Raw genomic sequence first — 19,510 nt, forward strand, 5'->3', positions numbered from 1 at the left:
CGACAAAACAGTAAAAAAAAAATGTGTGAAAATATCACACGAAATAGCAAAGCACATTGCAAAAATGTATTCTTGTGGCTACTAAATGTTTCAGTAAGCAAATCGTAAAATTCTATGAAATAAGTCGAAAATCAAAGTGTTTGTTGGCCTGATCTTGGTGTACTCGTACATGCTTGATAAATTATAACTAATTTTTGAATAATAAAAAAAATTCCGACAATTTTATAAAAAACCATAAGGACGCTCTAAGAGTTTTCCAAGCTTAGAGCTGCATTTACGTGATTACTGAGCAAATATATGTACAATAGTATTATTTATTTTTTGATGATTTCGATCGATACTACTGCAAACAAATTTTGCTGGTCCTGTTTCTTGAGTAAAGTTTGTATCTAATAGCTTTTTGGGCATTTTTGTTTTTGCGTGAAATTTTAATAAATCACATTTGTTTTGCATTCTAATTTTCACTTTTAATACATTAATTATATTTTCGTCTGTCTGTTGTGTGCATACGCCTAAATATCTTAATGATATCGATGCTGAGATGGCTCTAAAAAGAAACTAGACTTCAAACTACTTTGTCGAATAAGCTCAGACTTGATTAAAGGTTTCAACTTCATTAAATTTGTGTGTTACGAGCATATGACCCGTAAAATCTAAATTATAAAATCATTCACAGTAGGTCTACAAATCAATCGACCTGTTAAGTGTTGAACCTAAAATATAGTAAAATTCTATGCTATCAAATCCTCTGCCACTACTTGGCAACCCTAAACACAGCGTCTTAAGAGCGCCAATTCAGCTCGTAACATAAGCTTACCTCAGCTGTTCGACTTCAAACCGTTCGAATGTAATCAGCTGTTGCCTCTTCGCAAACAAGAAACGTGCCAAACCCTCAATCAAGCTATCAGTCAGTCTCTGAGTTCTGCTAACTTGGCTAAGTCTAAGCCAATGGACTTTGCGTTAGTAGTTAGCGCAGCAAACCAATGGTTAAAACTATTGCAGGCTTACTAACACTTGCGACAGCTTACATACTCTCATACAAACATATACTCATACTTGTTTAGCGAAATTTTAGAGAGTGCTGCATAATCTGCCGTTGTTTACTCATACCCGCCAACTATATGCGCTTATACTTGTATGTATTGGTGAGCATGAGACAAGTTTTTGTGCTTTTACCTGTCGCTCATTTTGAACTCAACTTTTAAAGATATCAGAGATTTCGTTATCATTTGGTGGATTGATTTTGCAAAAAAAATGTAAATGTCGAGGCATAAATTTGTAAATATTTTTATCTATGAAGTCAGTCGCCAGACGTACCAAGTACCATGTACAGACTTAAAAAAATCCAATTTTTGTCTTCTTTATTATTTATAATGTTTGAACTCACTCAATGCTTGTACAAATTCTTTTAAAAAAAAGCAAACCTTATCCGATGTAGTTTATCAGGTTGATGTATGAAAATATGATGAATTTCTTATTCTGTTATTCTTAAGCAAAATGGCAGACACTTCTGAACTACAGGGTGTTGCATCCAGAGCTTGGAATTTATTTTAACTACAAATAAAATTCTCATAAATTTTTTTTTTCGAATTATATTATGAATTATTATTATTTATATTTTTTTTCGTTAAATATGGAGCACGATGTCATTCAAATGACTATTACGGCTGGCAATACAGCATTTCATTCCGTCAATCGAATTTTCAGTATATTTTCACGTGTTTCAACTCTTGAATCGTGTCTGGATGGTTGGTGTAGCACTTATTCTTAACGATGTCCTACAAACTAATTCGCAGGCATCTGATTATTGGATTTTCGTTTTTTATACGATAATCAACCCAACTCAATCAAATTTTGTCAAAATATAGAATATTCAGCACAATATTGCACTTGAGTAAATTTCAAATTTAAAATGTCTGCCAGTGAGTACTTGTTACTATAGTTATATAAGTTATGTTATTTATAATATGTAAGTATGTTACCTGCCCGTTACTCTCGATGCGAATTGATGCAGACGAGTGGTTTATAGACCCTTTTTGGGTGTTTGGCCGAGCTCCTCCTCCTATCCGGAAATTCACTATCCGTTTATTGACATACAAGTATTTAGTAGTGGGTCTATCATTTATTAATGTTGAATGATTTTATCCAAATGTTCCAAATGTCCTTTGCGTGCACAAGTCCTGAAGTTGATTATTTTGAGGGTCTAATTGTAAGACTCGAAGCCGGTAATTTCGCGCTGAATGTTATATTTCAAAACTTCAATTCTTTCTAGTTTATTTAAATAACAACTATCTATCCGAGAGAAAATTGGATGATCCTGGCAGCCAATTCATTCAGAACATGGTGGAATGGTGATTCGAATTCGGCCCTTAGCAAATGCTAGTCACGCACAACTCATTCGACTATGACGACAATATCTATACGATGGACTATTTACCAAAAATTCACTATGTGGTAGTCATAATTGTGGTTACAGTAGACCTAATGCCCAGCTAGTTGACTAATATTTGATTCCGCGCGTTTTTGAATGATTTGGGGATCCGAAAATGTCTACACTTTTTCAAATGATTATCTCGCAGATCCACCATTTTCGTAATGAGTTTTAATTATTTTCGAACGCTTTTTGAACTCATATTTTACGCCACCGAACTATGGCAGCTGCCAAACAATTTGCTCTAGACGTTTTTTGGATTCAAGCAAACTGTCACTTTAATACGGTCTGGTATGATCTTTACATTCCGTAGATTTCGAAATGTTTATCGCTTATTTAAATTCAAACGTTGTAGATTTTTTACTGTGCATTTTTTTGAAATCGGTAAGTGAGTGGTAGAAGACGAATGCATGCGAATCCCGGTTTTAACTCATAAGGTAAAGATTCAGCTTGCAGCGCAAAAACCAAGCCGTGCTCTGCAAGACAAATTGAGCGCACATGTACAGTATATCGAACGGTTCAAACTGCTCGAATGCACATGGGTGTGAGTATTAGCAAATACTAAAAAGGTGGAGAGGAAACGGTTAAATCTCTCATATTTAGCACCAAACGAATCAGTTGTCTGCTAAACGGTGAGGAAAACGGTTGTGCGAATAGCAAGAAACGTAATTAACGCAATCGTGGAATCAATCGTGTACTTACATACATATACATATTTTTAAAATTTTTTTTAGTTCTTTGGTTGACGATAGAAAAATTTTTAATATAAAGTTTAAATGTCTAAAAATAAAATATATGCATTTTTTTGGATTAAAGAAAAATAATAATTTTATTATAAATAATCGTGTAATTACCATAATCCATACGCTAAGCTTTTGTGGTTAGTAAAGTTTTTAATTTTAATGAAAGAAAAAATTATGACTCGAGTACGTTACAATTTTTGAGCAAGTTTTCAACGCGTGAAAGGTTTGATGAATGCTTGATCAAATGACGAGTGATCAATCGCCTGAGCAGCGAGTGAAAAAAATTCGTTAAAAAAAATAGAAAAATATTACAATATATGTAAAAAATATATAATACGTAAAATAAAATATAAGCAACAATAATTATTGCTAGCTTCTGGTGTTTGGTCTTGTGTGTTCCGCCAGCGAGCGGAAATGTGCAGTAGTGCAATATAACAGAGTTCCACCTGATCGTTTCTATTTCTTGTACTCGTTGGACTATTACCATTTCCGTTTATGGGTGTGTGTTTGAACGATTGTTTATTTTAGAGACGACTGTGCTGGCTGACTGCCTAGTTGTGTGTTGCAAAAAAAAAACAAAAAAAAAATGCACCATATTTACCAATACTAACTCTTTAATGCTTTGCCGCTAGTTGACTGACGACTGCCCTCTGCACGGCTGGTTGAGTTTTTGGCGGATTAGCCAAGTGTGTGAGGAGTGCTCAGTGAGCTGCATTGAACACATATATTTTTGCATATTTCAACTTGCATGTTTTGCAATGTTTTGTTTTCTTCATTTTTTTATTTTTGTTTAAAATATTACTCTTTATATTTTTGTATATTTTGAGCTTTCTGTTTTTACTTAAAAATAAAACTCCTTAGGTAGCACTTCATGTGACTCAAACAATGAGATTGAAAATTTTATAATTTAGAATAAAAAATAATTTTTTTTTAAAGGTGAATGAAAAGTAGTAGTAATACTATTTCCCTACAAAGAACTTTGAGTAAATAAATACTCGTTATTTTCCAAACGTATTCAACTAACAATTTGTGTTCGCAGCTGCGCTCTTAGCTCAATCTTCCTTCTCGTATTATGTTGCAGAAAAGATCTATGGGCGGGGCTTATTCATTCATAAATTTTTTCCATATTCAACTTATATATTTTATGTTAGTTTTTTACATTTTATTTATCTGCACCTTGACCACTTGACCATTTTAGCCCAATTACTCATTTACTCGCTGACTCGCTCTGTATTTCCATTTCGGCTTTTCGTTTTACTCAAGACATGGCGCTTCCTCCTTCTACATGCTGCTTACACATATATATACATACTTACTTGGCTTTTATACTTTGTATTCATACATAAAATTTTGCTTAAGCATTGTTGGTTGTATTTTTGTATATTCCCGTTTCTTTTTTGTACGCAAAATCAAGCGAATAAGCGAACGAATGTACAAAAGATAAGTAAAAGCAAAAGAGCAGCAGAAGCAAAACAAACAAGTTTTGTGAGCAAAAATTTTTTTGCCTTTAACTTTTTGATTAATTTTTTCGATACACAATTTCATATATGTATGTAAAAGTCAATACGTGCGCAGTCGTATGTTTGGCATGTTTGCTTTTGGACTACTGCATTTTTCCATATGCGCTTTTTTGCAAACAAAATTTAAATGCAAATTTTCGACAAACAAAACTGGTCAAAGGAAAAATTACAAAAATATTTTTGTCTTCATTTGCTGCTGCACGTTGTTACCAAGGGCTGATACTGAAGCCCATTTTTTTTGTATTTTTTTGTTTGATTTGTTTTTCTATTTTTTTCTTGAACGGCTTGCGAGCCTTGTTACCTCACGCAAAGCTCGCAAAACAACACTCCCAATGGCAATATGTCTGTTAGTCTGCGCGCTTGCGCGTTGCTGTTGTGTCATGCTGTGCACCCTGTCTCTTGCTCCCCCTGGTCTGGTTCATGCTCGTATATAGCCAGATCAGCCCTCACTCCAAGCAACTAACCAGTCAGCCAGCCAAACAGTATTTGCCAATTTCGTGTTAGCTAACAATTGAACCCGAGCTTAACAAGAATTACAGAATTGTTGCCAAAGTGCACGCGAGTTATTTACTACAAATGTAGCTAGTATATGGATACTCGTAAATATTCATTGTATGGGTATTTGTATTTGTGGATGCAATAATGAGGGTATCTGAGTTTGTAGCTGTCTAGCGGTGTCAGTGTGTAGCCTGTAGGAAGATGCGAGCGAAATTGCATTATTAATAAATTGAATGGATTTTCTATAATTCCTGTACATTTTTTAGTATGAGCGTTAATTTTGAATTTATTTTCGAACTCTCCAAGCGCATATTTTACATTTCATATATTTTTAATTTTGCAATATATTTTGGTATATTTTTAATTTGGTTTTGTGCTGGCAGGCACAATATGAATACATTCTGTTTTTAATTTTTTTTATTTAAATACCTTTTAAGTTTCATTCACAACTTATTTTATTTGATTATATATTATATCAATATATTTAATTTTTAATTTATTTCAATATTTTTTTCGATAATAATTTTTGCTATTTTATTTTCAATATTTTTTATATATTAATTTTTTTTTTCATTTAATATACTTTTTATTTTCGATTTTATATTTTTTTTACTCAAAAAAGTGTTTCTTTCATTTCAATATTTGGGTTTAAAAACCTTGCTTCCATTATTTTATTATAGTATTTGGTTATATTTCGATATATTTTATTTTTTAATTTATTTCAGTATTTTTTTACTTAATTATTTTTGCTATTTTATTTTTAATATTTTTTTTATTTATTTATTTACGTTTTTTACTTATTAAATTATTTATTTGTGTAATACACTTTTAATTTTATAATTTGTTTACTTAAAAATTCTTTTATAGTTTTTTTTCATTTCAATATTTTTTTCATTATTTTTTCGTTATTTCTACATAATTTTGTAAATTATCCATATTGGCAGTCTAAATTTTAGGTTTTTATTTTAATATATTGTACTATATTGCAGTCTAATTTGTTGTATATGAATACCTACCATTCTCGTTTTAGATTAATATTACATTTTGAACCTTTTAAATTTGATTTAATTTTTGTTTTTTATTTGTCACTAATTTTTATTTGCTCGCTATATAATTTTTTAAATTAAGTTTTAAATACCAATTGTTTTATTTTTGTATTTAATATTTTTATAATATTGAATATATGACTTTTCGAATTTAGTTTTGTATTTCATTAAAAAAAATTAAAAAGATAAGTTCTTTATTTTTAATTAATATTATGTTTATTAGTGTTTCAAGAATTATATGCATTCGAATAACCAGACTGACTTCGAAAAATATTTTATTTTAGCGTAAGGTAACTAATCTTTCACTGTGATTATGCACTTAACTAGAACCCTCTTGATAGACACTGTTGAATGAGTTAGAGCGTTGTCTTGGGATGGTACTCTGGGAGTATTCTATTCTTGGATGGGCGGAGAACTTGTCCTTCCTCAATTCAGCAAAAATTTCTAGGTCGTAATGACAAGGTTTCCGTAAAGTTTCATGTGAAATTCCATACAAATCAGTTGGTTACAGTTATTTGTTAAGAGGAGCGCTTAGCTCTTGCATGCGAAATAGAAATCTTCATGCTAAACAGCAGATAGCCTGCGCACTTCTTCTATGCAGCGCTTGCCTCGTTGTCTCATAGCTACATTTTGTATGTTTGTATGGATAGTTCAAAAGCTGAAACAGAAAATTCGACTGGCTAATTTTTTTGCGAACTCTTAAAAGATGGGCTGAGAACATCGCACTCAGTTATTAAATATTTTTATTTATTTCCATTGAAATTTCTTAAAGGGTTATTTATTAAATGCAACAATCACTTTGACTGGTTAGTCCCTATGCATGTATTTCGATAGTCAGGCAGTCACGCAGTCAAAATACAGTACAAAACGCCACTCTCTCTTGGCCAATTTTTTTGCGAACTCTTAAAAGATGGGCTGAGAACATCGCACTCAGTTATTAAATATTTTTATTTATTTCCATTGAAATTTCTTAAAGGGTTATTTATTAAATGCAACAATCACTTCGACTGGTTAGTCCCTATGCATGTATTTCGATAGTCAGGCAGTCACGCAGTCAAAATACAGTACAAAATGCCACTCTTTCTTGGAAAATGTAATATAATGTGCATTGAATGTTCAGCAGTTTGCAATGAAATATAAAAAAAGTACATATGTATGGTGTTTCTACCACCTATATGCACTTGCACGACCACCACATGCCTGCTTTTGTTGAGTGTTGTATGAGAATTTTTGTTGCTTTGCCTCAAGAATGTGTTAAATTATTTTCAATCCAAAACACACACAGTATTCAGATAAATAAAAAATAAAACTTAAAAATAATAACTTACACAAGCAGTATATTATAAATACAAACGAGCATAAAAGTGTTGCAAAGCAGCGTAACAAAGCATTTATTTGCGCAAACCAAACAAAGAAGCGAATGCAAAATCAAAAAATACCTACACAAACATGCAAACACTCATGAGGATAAAGTAAAATAATAAATTTTAGTTTTTGCAGCTACTCGTATTTGTCTATTGAACTGTGCAAAAGCAAACCAAGAAAACACAAGTTACTATTTACTATTTAATTCAGCGCAACAAACTTCAGCAACATTTGCATTTTCGTGTTTATAAACAAATGTCGCTAAAGCGAGAAACAGTGATATAGTGAAAATACACAACGGTACGTGTGTTTGTGTGTGAATTTCAGAAGAAAAGAAGAAAAAGGTCGAATTTATGCGAAAACGAAAACTAAAATAAATAAATTGCAAATACTAGAAATAAGCACAAACACAAATAATTATTTAAAAAAAAGGGATACAACATTACAATTTGTGAGTGAAAATTGTTTTAAAATTCCACGGTTGCAGCAACATTAATCGTCTTTGGAACAATACTTCAATGTCACTGCAGCCGCTAATAACAATGCTATTCTTTGCAAGCCAAAAGCAATAACAACAAAAACCACAACAACAATGTAGCAGGTAATTATGATGCACTCGCTGTAGCAAGCTAGCCATCTTGAGTAGTGTCTCAAGTGCGGCACGCTTCTTGAAGTGGAAAGTAGAAAAGATAAAAAAGCAAATACATATATAAATTAAGAAAAAGTCTGTTGAATTTTTTATGCAAACGCACGCATGCACACTATTACAATTGCCAACAAAAAAGTTAAAAAATATTTTTTTGTTTTGTTTTTATTTATCATTTCCTGTATTTTACTTCCCCGAATGTGTTGTATTTTCCAAAATGTTACATGGGGGCGCATGTGTGTGCGTGTTTGTATAATACCTTTCCAACTCGCCCAGTTGGCATTGGCATAAAAATTGTCAACAGAACTTTCTATTTTCTTTGCTGTTTCGTGTCGTTCGTGATTGTTGGTAGTAAATTTCATTACGATTTTCATTCCATACATACAGTCATAAAACTGTCACACAAATATAATGTAACATTGCCAGCTATTAAAAGGCCGGTTACTTCCAGCTTGATTGCCTGATTTTATCCAGACCACGCTTACCGCAAACCTATTGTGCAAAAAAAAAAATAAAAATAAAAACAATGATGTCTAGTATCGCGACTTTTGTTGCCTTCTGTTTTACGATGCCAAATACACGTTATAACCGTTAGAATTTTAATCATTCGAAATCCGGTTTTACCTAAACATTTTTTCTGAATTGTTTTTAATATTTTTCTATAAAATTTGTTTCATGTGTGCTTTGTTTTCTTTTTTTTGGTTTGTGCACTTATTCATTTAAATGCTAACAGTTTTGTTTTTAGAGAAAACAAACAAATTTTATATTCTTTTATGCACATATATTTTTTGGAAGCAAATAGTTTTTCGATTTATCTTTTCTTTATTCAATCTTCTTGGCAGTTTGTTATTCTTCTTGGTATGCCACTATAGGTAGGTGTGTACATATTGTTCGTGCAGTCGCTTTTGTCATTGTTGGTTGGTAGTACCGTAAAACACACTGGCCACGTTCATTTGCACATACAGTGCGCTCATCCACTCGAGTGAATTCCAATCCATACATAGCTTTTTTTAACCAGCACACCTACAATATCCAGCTGCGGAGAATGAACAAATTATTATAAACCTGTGTGTAGACGCATTTTTGCCGTGTATGTTAGAAGCCATAACGTAATATATGTATGTAAATACTGCTGCTGTTGTTCTGGGTTATGCAATTCACGTCTATTTTGTAACTTTCTTAAGCTGCTTTGCTTTCTTACAAGCACTTTTCTGCAAATTTATACATATGGATGTGCTTCTATCAGTCGATTTGGCTTAGGTTTGTTTTGTATGGAGAACACTTAAACTTTAAATTTGCACCATACTATAATACAATGGAATAGGCTATGAAACAGCGTACCCAAAGCTTTTTTTAATTCTGATTAAAAAGTTTAAAATTTTGATGAAGATTTGTCGAATTTTTATTTAAAAAAATGTTTATTCTGCTGCACCTTTTGCACTCAAACTGAAGAGGCGTTGGTTTTTTTATGTTAAATCAGCATACTTTAAATCCTTCGACTTACTGTTCTCTTACGATATTCGGTGACAGCGTCTTTTACAAGCCTATCTTAATTGCAAACTCATACATATGTCCTAGGCAGCGATCCGTCCTTGAACTAAACGCGACAACGTGTCATGAGGCGATTCCCTTTTCACATACCTGTTCTCATAATTTTTCAAAAGTTCAGTTCAGTTTTTCAGTTTTTGTAGTTTTTATTATAAAGACAGTCTTATGTCTGATAGGCACTTTACCTCTATCACCGCCAATGCCACGCATTCATTGGGCCGATTTTAAACTTTCACTTTCTTACACTTGAATTAATTGATCTATAGAAAACCAGAAATTCAAAAATTCTGAGTTAAAAATTCGAAACTGTAATGAAAATTACAATAATGTTTTTGAATTTCGGAAAATGTTTGAAACTTCGATTTAATAAATATAAAAATATGTTTTCATACAAACTTAAAGATAAAATTTAGCACGAAAAACGCTGGAAACATTGTGAAAAACGCAATGTGGGAAAACTTTTTTGACTATCTGTAAGTTATAATGTTAACCTTGTCAGCTCATAGAAGAGTTCTGTAGAATTAGCCGATTTCCTACAAATATTTGTACTGGTTCGAATTTCTTCGCTAAAACAAGTGTAATTATTCGCTGTAATGCGACTTAAGTACAAATTATCATTAGCTTAGGTAGTGTAGTGTACATAGGTATTTCTTGGTATCATTCAAAGTTTGTTTTGTTAGCGCGGGCGGTTAGCTTTTACTTATGAGTACGAGCAGGCTTTTGTTAATTTACAAAAGTACTACACAGATACAAATGTTCGTATATGCATATGTTTTACCCTAAATACAGGTAAAAAGTGCACATACATACACCCATATGCATATATTTATATAAGCAAAAGCTAGCCCTACGAGTTCTTAATGCCTTTTCAATGCTTTGTAGTTCTGCTTATTCATTTTCAATTTTATGTGCATATTTTTTTGTTGCTATTTTTTACTATTCTACTTAGCTAATCCACTTAAGGCCGCCCTTAACTCACATGTTGACACATGCTTGCGACTAAATTTGTTCAAAAATGGGGTTATTCTGCTTCGATTTGCTAGCAATTAGCTGTAGCTTTAGCAACTGTAATGAAAGCATTTAGTGTGTTGTAGGAAAAATTTAAAATATTCATTTCCATATTCTAGCTCTTATCTACTGTGACGTGACTTGCCCTAAATATTGCTTATGATTTTTCAGCCATTTGCGCATATTCAGTTTTTAACATTTCTTTTTAATAACGGGCTGCTCGTAAACATAAACGCCTTTAACACTTTTACGTAATAATTCTTCGAATTTGATTACTGCTTCCTTCTTTTTGAGCGCCTATATTTTATATTTATTTTTTGTTCTACCAATTTGCTTTGTGCACAATTACATACAAAACACTTTAAAAATCTTTTTTTGCTGTGTGCATTTACGTACATACTCCATAACAGTGTTTAAAAAAATATTGTTTTACGAGTAATTGTTTTCCTTTTTTTAAGGATATATTTCACTTTGTTTTTCTGTTTATTATTTTAATTGTATTGCATTTCAATTCCATAAGCTTCGAACTGAGTCAGAAGCGCAAAACAGTGTGTTCGTGTGTGTGTGTGTACAACCGTGATAAATTGACGTATGTTTGTATATTCAGCTGTACTTGAAAGTTATAAGTAAGAAATTTCGATAATGGAGAAAAGTGAATAGCTGAGCCTTACATACATCTAAGAAGTCACTGCAATACCTACATTGTATTTGAGTCTTGAAAAAAGAAAAAATAAATAAAAAAATTAATATTTTTCATAAGAAATGTAGTTCTCGTTATATTGTGGCTTCAATAGAAAATTGTCGGTATTTGCACTAATATTCCTGTTTACTCCTACATTAGTTGTGTTGCAATTACCATAAATTCGAACGTTCTGGGTGTATGATAAAAAATTTGACTTTTATTTGCTCATTATGACGTAAATGTGTTTTTTTTTTCAAATTCCACATCTCCTTTAATTCTTCATCACTGCCCTTGTTGTTTTCAGCATGCGATACTAGACATTTTTTATAATTTTCGGCGTCGTTTCCTCTAATTTTAATTTTTTTCTTTTAGCATTTTTCCATTTTGTTTTTTCTTCAGATGCCACACCACAACCGCACCAACAAATTTATGTTACTGAGACCGTTAATGCTAAATGCAAGGTCACTACTGATAGTGATGCTCCATATAATTCAAGTTTAGTATCAGAATATTGTTCAACTCGGAAATATACTCGGCCTGTCGCACAGTTCCCTATATGTACTGGCACAGGTATTTTATGGGAAATACAGCTGTTAACCATTACTATAGAACTTTTGCGGTGATAAATCATTTCCTCTTTCTCTTCCTCATGCAATATTTACACACTGTACCCGCTGCCTCCTCCACATATGACTTGCTTGCTCCCCCAAGTCGTCAAGCTTAATTATGTTCCCCAAGAAAATAGAGGTGGGGGAAAGTTACAAGAGTTCACATATATTTCAACAAGTTTCGCCGTCAACGCATCAAATCTGTTAGTGACGGATTTAGCTTTTGAAAAAATTTCTTGATACCTCAATGAAAGGACGTCATGTAAATGCTGATGTATCATAATTTATTTCACGCCACTATCGTTTTAGTAATAATATTCTCTGAAAATCATTGGAAAATAAATGTTGAGAAAATAGTTAGCGAATTTACAAAATTAGTCTAATAATAGTCTAATTGTAGTGGAATAAATATTTGTAAGAAAAAATTTACCCTAGATCAGATTTTTTATTTATTTTTAATCCACTATTGGTGGTTGTTATTGGTAATAGCGCCCAGTCGCGATATTTTCTCCAAAATATGACTTTTCTTATTGACCCCATGGGGGCATTGCAGTCCAGCTATTTCAAACAATTTCAACAAAAATATTTATTATCATATACTCGTATTCAATATAGATTTTAAATATGAACCAGATCGGACCATAAATACTATAAATCATCTCGTCTATAGCACCGCCTCGCAAATCAGCTTGTCGCTTATGTCGAGAAGAGATATCTGTAGAATAAATTGAAACGAAATTTATGAAAATCCGTTTGGTGGTTTAAGAGTCATTAAATAACAACGAACACTGCTATCATGTTATACAAGCCGGTGATATTAATAATTTATTTAATCTTAAGCTAAGGAAATAAGTAAAATCATTCTAAAAATTAGAGCTTCAAATTTTATTATTCCGAGCACATACGCTTTCTTTTCCAAAACTCATTTTTATTATTTTGGTCATTATTAAATTATTTTTCAAGCAGAATGTCTGAGTTTTCTTTACACCATACCAGGAACTCTTTTGGCTTTTGTTTGGTTGAATCATCATGATTTAAGCGCTGATTGTTACGTTTTCAGTATATGCATGTACATACGAGTATATTTTCCTCATTTCCCCACCCTATTCCGTATTATCAGTAAACCACAATTGTTGCTTTTTTGCTAACTGGTAACTCGTTGCACATTTAAAGTTATTCATGTGCATACAAAGTTATTCTTAAGAGTTGGCATTTTATTGCAGTTACAAAAAATTATCTTGATTGTGCTGACTGCTTTATATTTTTCAAAAGTAGGTACAGGTATTCTTCATTTATTTGTTTACCTTTTTTTGTTCTTATTTATTACAAATTTAAAAGTCGCTTATAATAAATCCAGTAAAAGTCTGCATAAATTTACCGAAATGGACATTTTTATGTGACTTTGTTCAATATTCTGTCTTTTTTCTTTGTTTGCTATTACTTTCTTTTTGGCGGGCGCCGTGACCGAATGGGTTGTGGCGTGATTACCATTCGGAATTCAGAGAGTGAACGTCGGTTCGAACCTCGGTGAAACACCAAAATTAAGAAAAACATTTTTCTAATAGTGGTCGCACCTCGACAGGCAATGGCAAATCTCCGAGTGTATTTCTGCCATGAAAAAGCTTCTCATAAAAAATATCTGCCGTTCGGAGTCGGCTTGAAACTGTAGCTCCTTCCATTTGTGGAACAACATCAAGACGCACACCACAAATAGGAGGAGGAGCTCGGCCAAACACTCAAAAAAAAGGGTGTACGCGCCAATTATATAAACACTTTGTCAAGAATATCTTTGCATAGTGAAGAAAAATATAAAATTTTAGCTTTGATCGAGAATTCCAACAACAAATAAAAAAGCAAACAAAAAATTTATACACACATAATACCACTGTACTTTTATAAGTCTATTAGGCGCCAACAGTTGTTAAATAATCACACACATTACAAAAACAACAACAAAAAAAGATGTTTACTCTATTTAAAAAGTGTCAAAAAATCTTTGTATAACTGATGAAAACAACAAAAAATGCAGATTTTTTGCACGAATTTCATTCATTTGGGGTTTTTTGCAAATGGTATGGAATGCATACTTTTACATGTGTATGTGTCTGTCCACTTCGAGTCTTTGCCTTTCCAAACGGTTGCATTACTCTGCATGCGTTTGCATTTCATTACCCAAATAGTTCACAGACATAAAATCAAATTAAATTTTTTTTAAAAAGTGTGCATAATAAGAAACAGCGTCGAGTGATGAATGTAGCCATTACACGTGCTTTTCGCAGCTTCATTTGATTCCCATGGACATTCGCATATTTCCCTATAATATCATGGTTTGAACGATTGAAAAATATTGGCTTTTATTTTGTTCAAAGCAAAGCTCATTCAAATTTACATAATTTTAATGAAAATCTTACAAAAAAAAAAAAACCAATATTCAAATAAAGTTCACTCGCAAACCGCGCTTTAAATAAATCTACTCGTGGCAACATAAAAATCGCTCTTACTATTACCCATCCTCGTCCCGATTTGGGTGCGCAAAAAACTGGCCACTCCAAAGGAGGTATAGTCAGCAGCGGCTGTCGGTAACGGCCGCCATGGTCACACAATTGTTTTCTCGTGATGTGCTGCTGCTCTATGTTGATATTCCAACAAATGGCTAATGCGAAATTTAGTCTGGTCTCATTACCATTGTGCAATGACCCAAATCAAAGGCAGCATAGATACATACATACTTATATACGTATATATATTTAAAGCTAAGCTACAAATATTTTTTATTTCAATAGCTGAAAATGTTTACATAGAAACATGTACATCAGCTTGTTAGTGGCTTAAATATATAGTATACATATATAAGTAGGTAGGTAGGTAGGCCGATTGGTTGGTTGTTTGGTTAGTTAGTTGATGGTTATGTTTTATTTAATTTTTTTTACTATGTTTGGGGTTCGAACTGCCAGTGACGCTTCACTACGTTTGCTAAAAGCTAGCGCCCGGGCGTATTCGTACGTTTTCTATTTTTGGTTTGTTTGGTTTTTCTCCTTTGAAGTTTCATTTATTGACCGTTTGTATGTAACAACGGGGCTGTGCGCGTATATTTTTTGCTAGAAATTTGCAAACAAATGCTTTGCGTGTGGCTTTTTCGTCGAGTTGGCCAGCTCACACACAATCCTAGTTTTAAGTGCTGAGGTTTTTTTGATTTTAAAATACGCTGTCTAGTTGATGGGTTTCTGGTATTTTAGCGCGCTTCAGCCATGGTAAGAGGTGTTTAATGTATGTGGATATATTGATTAGCTATACAACGTTTGGCGATGTAGTTTACGCATTGATTGGCTAAAAAGCGTTGAATTTAAAAAGCTAGCATAATTTTTATATTTTTCGAGAGAAAGTAAACGTTTGAATACTTGAATAAGGTTTAAAGGTTTTTAATTACGATTTTACAACCATAGTTTCAATTTGTATATTGATTTACTATTTGGAATAAAACAAGGTCCATATTTTTGCTATTTCAAGAAAATTTCGTTATTACCACTTCTGTTTACCTGAAATAGAATACTCTTCGTTGATCATTTTTGGACTAGATGTAATCTTTGTATAGAAAATTCCCGTTCAATTGCATTTGAGTCAAAGGTGACCAAACTATGTGGCTACGAAACGTGGATGGCTCTAACAAACCTCAAAAATTCGAGGAATTTACAACTATTAAAAAAAAAAACATTTAAAAAAATGGTGTATTTTAGATTTCTTTTAACTTGTTACTATTTTAGACTTTTTAAAATTATAGTTTTCGTTTGTTGCTTACAATTGAACATTTTGCTTAACAATTTGTGATTCTACGCTTTTTGCTATAAAATCTTATTAAAATGGGATGCTCGGTGTTGAATTTTGACAGTTTCTTTGCTTTTGTGGATCGAGTGGATCGTGTTATGTCGGAGGCCGGAGCATTCAATGCGATGTCTAGATTCATTTGCATGAAGCATTTCACGTCGAAAGCAAAACACTAATTTTATAAAATATTTGTTAGTATACTCTTACTAAAGTCAATATTAATAAACTTTAAGGGGTTATACGCAGTTATGAAGCAAATAAAAGACAGGTTGTCAAGGATTTATCCTGAAGAAACTTCAGAATATTTTAATTTGAAAATTTTTGGCGGTTATAAAAGCATCCTTCAAGAACGTAACAAAATTTTTTATTTATGGAAATGTTGATTATAGAGCGCGCTGCAGGCGATTTCTGGAACCTCCTTTAAAAAAAGACGATTTACGGTGTGCATCGTAACTCAGGATTGGATTACACTAGTCTACAAGGAAAAGTATCCGAAATAATTTAAACTAATATCTGCTTCTCTGTCCATGCAAAATTCGGATTGATAACTAAAATTAATTTATTAGTTTGAGTTTTTACGATAATCGTATCTTTCGTGTTTAATGGAACTAGGCCGACAAAATTTAACCAACATTCAGACCCAGAAACCAGACTATATATTTCCGAAGGTTTATGATGCGCTGAATCCAAATGTGGCCTCAGAATTGCTCTATCCGCTCTGGTTTTCGAGATATCCTAACCTAAAAGTGCAAAAAATACAAAAAAAACATGAAAACAAAACGCCATTTGAAAAAAGAAGGATTGTATTTAAAGATGCCATCCTTTAATTTTGGTGAAAGAAAACATCTGCAAGGCTACATAACCTCAAATATGGGCAAAAATGGGGTTTTTTGCACTTTTAGGTTAGGATATCTCGAAAACCAGAGCTGATAGAGCAATTCTGAGGCCAGATTTGGATTCAGCGCATCATAAACCTTCGGAAATATATAGTCTGGTTTCTGGGTCTGAATGTTGGTTAAATTTTGTCGGCCTGTGTTATCTGAAATCAAAAAACCAAACAAATTTTGTTAATATATTAGATTATCTAGTAATTAATCGTTCGGCTAATCAAAATAGTGAATTTTCACAAAATGTCAGCTTTTAAAAGAAATGATTTCGATTTTTACGTTAAAATTTGGCCGTAAATTGATTATAAAATGGAAAATAAGTATCAGATTTACAAAATGAGCGATTAATTACTAGAAAATGTGTCTTTAAAGTGTGAGTTAAAACGGTTGACCGATCAAACAAGCCGTTTTCGAGATATCGTGTACACCGACATGAAAAATGCCGTTTTGAAAAAAAAAAAAACACGTTTAAAGTTTCAATACCTACCTTAAAACGTGCCGAGGCATCTCTACATATTTAGGTATAACTCCGAAAGTATTGCTTAGATCTACTTCAAATTTCGTGGGTATACTTTTGAATATATGTACATTACAAAAATGCAATAAAAAAATCGATTTTTTTGAAAGTCATAACTGCGTATAACCCCTTAATGAAGTTATTTCAATTGTATATTTTAACTTTGAATTGTTGTTGCGGCTTTGCATTTCATAAATCTTTAGCGACGTGTACAGTAAAATTACTTTCATCTGGGTCATCCTGTAATCTAGTATTATTTTTTCAATGTATTTAACAAAAAATCATAAAAAATAATCATAAAAAAAAATTTTTTGTTAAGATCTTATTTCTTCTAAATTATAAATTATGTTCCATGTTTTTTTTTGTAATTTAAATTTATATTTATTTAAATAAGTCTTAATTAAAATTACAATTTTCTAAATATTGAATATTCTCTTCAATAATTTTTTTAGATAATTTTAATTTAAGAAAATATTTCTGTTTACATGGATGGAGTATTTCTAATGTTGAAAATAGTGTTCAATAGAATTTTCTATTCAAAATTTTAATCTCTATTTATTTATAATTTATGTAGCTTGCTTGAAAACTTTATTGTTTCTAATATTGAGCATCTTTTTAACCCAATTATATAATTTACTTTCCATTTTTAATTTAAAAAATTTACTCAAATTGTTTTATTGTAAAAATTTGATTTTCAATTCGTTTTTTTTTTTCATTATTATTATTTTTTAATTTTCTAAGGTTCTTATATTTTTGTTTTCTTTTTATATTATTATTTATTGGTATTCTTATCAACCTGATTATATAATTTACTTTAATTTCAAATTTTAATAGTTTATTTTTAAGTTTAAAAATATTTTAAAAATTTGCTTTTGAAATAATATACGTTTTTTGGCTCCCTTTTTTAAATTATCTACGTTTTTCATATATGTCTTTCATTTTTATAGTTTATTTATTTTCTGTTTCTTCGTTTCTTCACGTCCTTTACACTTGTTAGTTTTATTGGTATTCGACTTTTTTGTGAAAAAATTATAAATTTCATATTATAACAATTTCATTCTTGTTTCATCAAATAAAATTATTTTATTGTGTCTTTTGTTTTTTCTCTTAATATAATTTAATCTGTAATAATATGTTTCGCCACAGCATTTTTCTCACTTTCAAGCTTTTGACACGTGCGGCTATTATTCATCTAAAAAATGACTCAATTTTCATGTCGTCACACAACTGCAGCATAAAGCTTATAGATAATTTATTACATATGCATATATTTAAGTATGTATTTGTGTAGCTTCAAGTTTTTAAAGTCATCGACTTTGTTGTCGAACCATCGTCTTAACGCCATTTGTGCAGACACTTCACTTCATTGTCGCGCGCCTTGCATGTGGATACCTTTGTAGTCGTTTCGATGGTGGGGTGTTGAGAAAAACTATAAAAGGTAGTAAGCCACAAAAATGCTGTAGAAAGCAACAGCAATGAACATAAAAAAGAGGGGGGGAAAAACAATAACAACAACAAAAATGCGCGAAAAAACCGGTTCAAAGTGGGTCGTAGTACTTTGTAGCGGTGGCAATGCTTACAAATGGCAAAAGGGAAGGTGTCTAGTCACTATGTAGTAGCCGCCGCTGCTGTCCTAATGCCATAATCACAATAATGTTGTTTTTTTTTCTTTTTAGTTTTCAGCTTGCCGTCGAATTTATTTTGCAAGATATTGGGAAAAAAGTAACTGTATTATGTGGAAAATTATGAAAAAAATTTTTTTTAGAAATATTATAAAATTACAGTTCAATTGCATATTTCCTTTATTAATTTTCTATTTTCTGAATCAGTTTGCGTTTGATTTTCTTTCTTTCTTCTTTTTATTATTTTATGTATGATATTTATTTATTTACGGTTATATTACACAATTAAGGTAACTAGCGACAGCGACTATCGGCCTGCGTTTTACTATTACGAGTATTAGTAATTACTTGTCGTTTTAATTAGATTCATTAGGACTTGCTAATGCCTTGTATCTTACAGTACATCTACTCCAGTTTCTTATTGCACATACATTTTTGAAATTTGTTTCTCTAACAATACTAAGTTAGAATTCTCTTGTTTGTTTCTTTTTCTTACTTTTGATCGAGAAAAAACCATAACTTGTTCTGACTTGCTCTCAAACAGCTGTTTGGTTGTCTGGTAACTTT

General features: G+C 31.7%; 1 protein-coding gene across 3 annotated transcripts in view; it reads left to right on the top strand.

The window, feature by feature from the left end:
• The first annotated feature begins 3,067 nt into the window (after positions 1-3,067).
• The window catches only part of LOC129246396 (uncharacterized), a 99,749-nt gene continuing 83,306 nt past the window's right edge, over positions 3,068-19,510 (top strand). Inside the window, exons 1-2 of one of the 3 annotated variants that reach the window (XM_054885188.1) lie at positions 3,068-3,125; positions 7,739-8,204. The gene's annotated coding sequence lies outside the window, so the exon portion shown is untranslated. Of the gene's footprint in view, positions 3,126-7,707; positions 8,205-19,510 lie in introns of those variants that run through there. The other 2 variants (XM_054885187.1, XM_054885189.1) reach the window with 2 other exon arrangements.

The sequence above is a fragment of the Anastrepha obliqua genome, chromosome 4, assembly GCF_027943255.1.
Source record: "Anastrepha obliqua isolate idAnaObli1 chromosome 4, idAnaObli1_1.0, whole genome shotgun sequence".
Lineage (NCBI taxonomy): Eukaryota > Metazoa > Arthropoda > Insecta > Diptera > Tephritidae > Anastrepha > Anastrepha obliqua.